This window comes from Nerophis lumbriciformis, linkage group LG16 (genome assembly GCF_033978685.3).
Source record: "Nerophis lumbriciformis linkage group LG16, RoL_Nlum_v2.1, whole genome shotgun sequence".
NCBI lineage: Eukaryota > Metazoa > Chordata > Actinopteri > Syngnathiformes > Syngnathidae > Nerophis > Nerophis lumbriciformis.
This window is the reverse complement of record NC_084563.2, coordinates 18,092,099-18,099,598: the sequence shown is the minus strand read 5'-3', so window position 1 is coordinate 18,099,598 and position 7,500 is coordinate 18,092,099. Positions and strand designations below refer to the sequence as shown.

At 31.7% G+C, this 7,500-nt stretch overlaps 1 protein-coding gene across 5 annotated transcripts in view; it reads left to right on the top strand.

Annotated features, from left to right (window-relative positions):
• enox2 (ecto-NOX disulfide-thiol exchanger 2) overlaps positions 1-7,500 on the top strand; it is a 501,745-nt gene that overhangs the window by 86,519 nt on the left and 407,726 nt on the right. The window lies entirely within an intron of this gene.

Below are 7,500 nucleotides of genomic sequence, written 5' to 3'. Positions count from 1 at the left end.
TAATTCTGGTTTGGCTTACCGACCTCGAAGCAATTTTATTTGGCACATGATGTAATGAAAAGTGTGACCAGTAAATGACAGTCAAACCTAAGATATACGTGTAGACTGCACTATGATGGCAATATGAATCAAGTTAACAACACCGACATTTTATGTCCCATTGAAAATATAGAACATTACACACGGCGCTCAAAAATCGATCAAAAATGTTATAGTACGACTTTGGTAAGCTATGAAGCCGCAACGCTTGATGGATTGTACTGTGCTTCAACATAGGAGTATTATTATTATGGTGTGTGTATAAGGTAAGACATTATCTGGTGTTCTGTTTTGCAATAATATACAAAAGCAACTTTACTTACCTTCTGGTGTCTGCTGATCTGTATTTTGGATCTGCATAAATCCTGAAAAATTGCGTGCATCCGCCTATGTAGTCCGTGCCGACCCGTAGTCGATAAGCTTCTTCTTTTTCTCGATCTTCTTGTGTGTGTTTGTGTATATAAAGTGTGTAAAGTGTGCAGTTTTCTACTAAAATGGAGACTATTGTCGAGGCTAGAACCAATTATTCATGTTTACATTGTTTCTTATGAAACTCTGCTTTACTATACAAACTTTTTAGAGTAAGAGCCAATATTTAAGAACCAATATTATATTAATATAATAATAATAATAGTATAATATATTAATAATTCATAAATCAAGGTTCTGCTGTACAACAATTTTTTTAATTTTAATTTTTTATTTTTTTTGTCCTGTCCAGCTTCTCAGGCAAATCATATAGTTGATGTAGATGCCCATATCGGCTGTACAAATTTACTTTTACAAAAGAGAAGTGTAGGATACTTCTCTTGTTGCCTTATTTGTGTTTGACATCATTAAATGTGTTTATATTATCATTTGGTGCAGCCGGGCCGGCGCAGGAGGGGATAGAAAGAGAAAAAAAGGAAGATAGAGGGGGAAATTGTGGGGACAAGAGGGGGATAAGACAGAGAGACAAAAACAACAACAGCAAATACAGCAATAACAACAACAACAACAACAGTATAGCTGTTGTTGCGGTATAGCTCGGTTGGTAGAGTGGCCGTGCCAGCAAATTGAGGGTTCCAGGTTCGATCCTCGCTTCCGCCATCCTAGTCACTGCCGTTGTGTCCTTGGGCAAGACACTTTACCCACCTGCTCCCAGTGCCACCCACACTGGTTTAAATGTAACTTAGATATTGGGTTTCACTATGTAAAGCGCTTTGAGTCACTAGAAAAAAAGCGCTATATAAATATTTTTAAAAAAAACAATAGAGCAACATCAGCAAATAGGATATGTACAAATATGATGGTAAAAGAGATAGCAAAGAAGCAGTTAGTTGTACAACAAACATTGACAGCAATACATGAGATTAGATGAATGCATGCAGAAGATGAAAAATGAGCACATACGTGGTTCTCCATATTGATGCCTGCAGTGGTTTTGGTTCCTATTGCGTGCATGTGCAATACAACTATACGAGTGTGTAATCGCGTCGCAATCATTTGTATGACGCAGGAGGGAGGAAAAAAATGATACATTTTCATGCAAGTGTACGGGGAATATGAGAAGAAACAGCGAGCCCTCTCTTCTTTGCCCCCGTGTGGGCGATAAGAAAGTATATCATCGAGATGAGTATGCAGGCTAAGAGAGCGCTACTATAAGAACAGGTACACAAGAGCCGCCTCTTAAGTCTTCAGACGGGTTCTAGTCAAGTCGGTGTGATTAATCCGACACTGCAGAGTTCCTTGAGTTGGGAAGATGAATGGGCCTACTGGGGCCTGTGATGGGGTACTATCGCGCTCCTCCATCACTATAGCTTGACTCTCTGACAAGCTTCTTCTAACAAAGGGGGGGGTGGGGGGGGGAGCAACTCCTCATCACAGCAAGATATGGGTGTCCCGCCTCGTGCATTCTTCAAGATGAATCATGCAACCAAGGGTTTGGACAAATGCATGCAGAAATACTGCTCATGATAACTTAAGAGTTTATTTCGAACATGTTTAATACGTCACATCTGCTCAGTCAACGTGTCTGAAAAGCCTATGTAATCCTACTTTCCAACTATCTGTTGATTTTGCATGATTTTGACAAAAAATCTAATTGCGATTTTTCCCTCAAATTGTGATAGCGATTCATGATTTTTATACTTTATACATAAAACTGCAAAAATGAGTGATTCGGGTTACTTTTAGGCTCTCAATCAGCATATTATTAGGCTTTTTTCCAACCAAAGTTCAGGAACTTTAGGTTCTTGGAATTCTACTTCCAATAACTGTCAATAATTGTTTATAATGTCTATTGTCTATTTCCTGCTGGATCTACTCTCTATTTTATGCTGTTACTGTCACATGAGATCGGTAGGTTGTGAGTTCAAACCCCGGCCGAGTCATACCAAAGACTATAAAAATGGGACCCATTACCTCCCTGCTTGGCACTCAGCATCAAGGGTTGGAATTGGGGGTTAAATCACCAAAATGATTCCCGGGCGCGGCCAACGCTGCTGCCCACTGCTCCCCTCACCTCCCAGGGGGTGATCAAGGGTGATGGGTCAAATGCAGAGAATAATCTCGCCACACCTAGTGTGTGTGTGACAATCATTGGTACTTTAACTTTAACTTTAACTTTAACATATACTGTATATACTGTAATATTATACATGGTCATTAGTATATATTGTATATATGTTATAGACATAATATATCTGCATATATATTATTCTGTACACATATTATGTATATATTCGTATATGTTAGATTGTTTATCGCTATATTAGTCTATTTATACCTGCATTGTCCTTTCCATCCTTACACTTTCCATCATTGTAACTGAGCTACTGTGTTGAGCAATTTCCCCTGTGGATCATTAAAGTTTGTCTAAGTCTAATGACGTATGGAGGAGTGGTTTACCATATTTCTACGCTGATACCATGTAAATAAACAGACAATATTAGGTCACAGTTATTTTACTATAAAGTAAGTATTTGAAATACAAAGCAACAATATACAAAATAATAGGATTTAATAAAACAAAGTGTACCGAATTGTTCATAAATAGGCAGGCTTTTGTCCGCAATGTCCAACAGTCAGAAAGTCATCCTCTCAGTAAATTATAAATTCATGAGGTTCAGGCGATTCCTTTTGGTTCATTTCAGCTGTAAATAACATTATATAGATAATAAATGTCAGTGTTTATTTGTAAATAACAATATATAAATAGTAAATGTCAGTGTTTATCTGTAAGTAACACTATATAAATGATAAATGTCAGTGTTATTCTGTAAATAATTTCTAAAAAGTAAATGTCAGTGTTTATCCGTAAATAACAATATATAAATAATGTCAGTTTTAATCTGGATTTAACAACATATGAATAAAAAATGACAGTTTACATCTGTAAATAACAATATATACATAATACATGTTGGTGTTTATCTGTAAATAACATTACATAAATAATAAATGTCAGTGCTTATCTGTAAATAATACATAAATAATACATGTTAGTGTTGATATGTAAATAACAGTATATAAATAATAGATGTCAGTGTTATCTGTACATAATATATAAATAATAAATGTCTGTGTTGATCTGTAAATAACATGTAAATAATAAATGTCAGTGTTGAACTGTAAACAATATATAAATAATAAATGTCAGTGTTGATCTGTAAATAACAATATATAAATAATAGATGTCAGTGTTATCTGTACATAATATATAAATAATAAATGTCAGTGTTTATCTGTAAATAACAATACATAAATAATAAATGTCAGTGTTGAACTGTTAATAACAATATATAAATAATACATGCCAGTGTTTATCTGTAAATAACAATGCATACATAATACATGTCAGTGTTTATCTGTAAATAACATTATATAAAAAAGGTCAGTGCTTATCTGTAAATAATACATAAATAATACATGTTAGTGTTGATCTGTAAATACCGATATATAAATAATAAATGTCAGTGTTGATCTGTAAATAACAATATATAAATAGATGTCAGTGTTATATGTACATAATATATAGATAATATATGTCAGTGTTGATCTGTAAATAACAATATATAAATAATGTCAGTGTTGAACTGTAAACAACAATATATAAATAATAAATGTCAGTGTATATATGTAAATAACAATACATAAATAATAAATGTCAGTGTGTATCTGTAAATAACAATATACAAATGATAAGTGTCAGTGCTTATCTGTAAATAATATATGAATAATAAATATTTGTATTTATCTGTAAATAACACATCAATATTACATGTCAGTGTTTATCTGTAAATAACATGATATAAATAATAAATGTCAGTGTTGAACTGTAAATAACAATATATAAATAATACATGCCAGTGTTTATCTGTAAATAACAATGCATAATACATGCCAGTGTTTATCTGTAAATAACAATACATAAATGATAAATGATAAATGGGTTGTACTTGTATAGCGCTTTTCTACCTTCAAGGTACTGAAAGCGCTTTGACACTACTTCCACATTTACCCATTCACACACACATTCACACACTGATGGAGGGAGCTGCCATGCAAGGCGCTAACCAGCACCCATCAGGAGCAAGGGTGAAGTGTCTTGCTCAGGACACAACGGACATGACGAGGTTGATACTAGGTGGGGATTGAACCAGGGACCCTCGGGTCGCGCACGGCCATTCTTCCACTGCGCCACGAATAATATACATAATATACATAATATATAAATAATAAATGTCAGTGTTGATCTGTAAATAACAATACATAAATAATAAATGTCTGTGTTGAACTGTTAATAACAATATATAAATAATACATGCCAGTGTTTATCTGTAAATAACAATGCATACATAATACATGTCAGTGTTTATCTGTAAATAACATTATATAAAAAATGTCAGTGCTTATCTGTAAATAACAATACATAAATAATACATGTTAGTGTTGATCTGTAAATACCGATATATAAATAATAAATGTCAGTGCTTATCTGTAAATAACAATACATACATAATACATGTTAGTGTTGATCTGTAAATACCGATATATAAATAATAAATGTCAGTGTTGATCTGTAAATAATAATATATAAATAATAGATGTCAGTGTTATCTGTACATAATATATACATAATAAATGTCAGTGTTGATCTGTAAACAATATATAAATAATAAATGTCAGTGTTGAACTGTAAACAATATATGAATAATAAATGTCAGTGTTGATCTGTAAATAACAATATATACATAATAGATGTCAGTGTTATCTGTACATAATATATACATAATAAATGTCAGTGTTTATCTGTAAATAACAATACATACATAATAAATGTCAGTGCTTATCTGTAAATAACAATACATACATAATACATGTTAGTGTTGATCTGTAAATACCGATATATAAATAATAAATGTCAGTGTTGATCTGTAAATAATAATATATAAATAATAGATGTCAGTGTTATCTGTACATAATATATAAATAATAAATGTCAGTGTTGATCTGTAAATAACAATATATAAATAATAAATGTCAGTGTTGAACTGTAAACAATATATAAATAATAAATGTCAGTGTTGATCTGTAAATAACAATATATAAATAATAGATGTCAGTGTTATCTGTACATGATATATAAATAATAAATGTCAGTGTTGATCTGTAAATGACAATACATAAATAATAAATGTCAGTGTTGAACTGTTAATAACAATATATAAATAATACATGCCAGTGTTTATCTGTAAATAACAATATATGAATAATAAATATTAGTGTTTGTCTGTAAATATATCAATATTACATGTCAGTGTTTATCTGTAAATAATATTATATAAATAATAAATGTCAGTGCTTATCTGTAAATAAAAATACATAAATAATGCATGTTATTGTTGATCTGTAAATACCAATATATAAATAATAGATGTCAGTGTTATCTGTACATAATATGTAAATAATAAATCTCAGTGTTGATCAGTAAATAACAATATATAAATGTCAGTGTTGAACTGTAAACAATATATAAATAATAAATGTCAGTGTTGATCTGTAAATAACAATATATAAATAATAGATGTCAGTGTTATCTGTACATACTATATAAATAATACATGCCAGTGTTTATCTGTAAATAACAATACATAAATAATAAATGTCAGTGTTGAACTGTTAATAACAATATATAAATAATACATGCCAGTGTTTATCTGTAAATAACAATACATAATAAATGTCAGTGTGTATCTGTAAATAACAATATACAAATAAGTGTCAGTGCTTATCTGTAAATAACAATATATGAATAATAAATATTAGTGTTTATCTGTAAATAACATATCAATATTACATGTCAGTGTTTATCTGTAAATAACATTATATAAATAATAAATGTCAGTGCTTATCTGTAAATAACAATACATAAATAATGCATGTTATTGTTGATCTGTAAATACCAATATATAAATAATAGATGTCAGTGTTATCTGTACATAACATATAAATAATACATGTCAGTGTTGATCAGTAAATAACAATATATAAATAAATGTCAGTGTTGAACTGTAAATAACAATATATAAATAATACATGCCAGTGTTTATCTGTAAATAATACATAAATAATAAATCCGTGTGTATCTGTAAATAACAACATACAAATGATAAGTGTCAGTGCTTATCTGTAAATAACAATATATGAATAATAAATGTTAGTGTTTATCTGTAAATAACATATCAATATTACATGTCAGTGTTTATCTGTAAATAACAATATATAAATAAGTGTCAGTGCTTATCTGTAAATGACAATACATGGATAATAATTGTCAGTGTTTATCTGTAAATAACAATAAATAATACATTTCAGTTTTTATCTGTAAATACATAAATAATACATGTCTGTGTTTATTTATAAATAACATTCATCCATCCATCCATTTTCTACCGCTTATTCCCTTCGGGGTCGCGGGGGGTGCTGGAGCCTATCTCAGCTACAATCGGGCGGAAGGTGGGGTACACCCTGGACAAGTCGCCACCTCATCGCAGGGCCTTATAAATAACAATATATCAATAATATATAGTCAATCAGTGCGGCTATTTATTGCACTGATTGAAACCTGGATGTGGAGTCATCGTGCAGCCCTACAGCTATGTATGTTGGAGCTAAATTAGATCATTGAGTTTTTCTTTACTCAGCGGTCTAATAGCTGTATATGTTCAAGAAGTACAGAAACACAGCTCTTAAGACACGCAAAATGGCGTCTTCCCAGCAGGGCTGACTAAAAGCACTTTAAAGCTGTTCTTAACTCTAAGACTCCCTTCAAACCGGTGAAAAGTAGTGTCGTATGGGACCTTTTAAGGGCAGTACCAAGTAATGTCTGCTTCCTTCATGCATGTTAATTCATTTTTTTCCACCACCAGTTGCGGTCCTGCTGCTGGCAAAGCGGGCCGAGGTTGGGGGATCACCGCG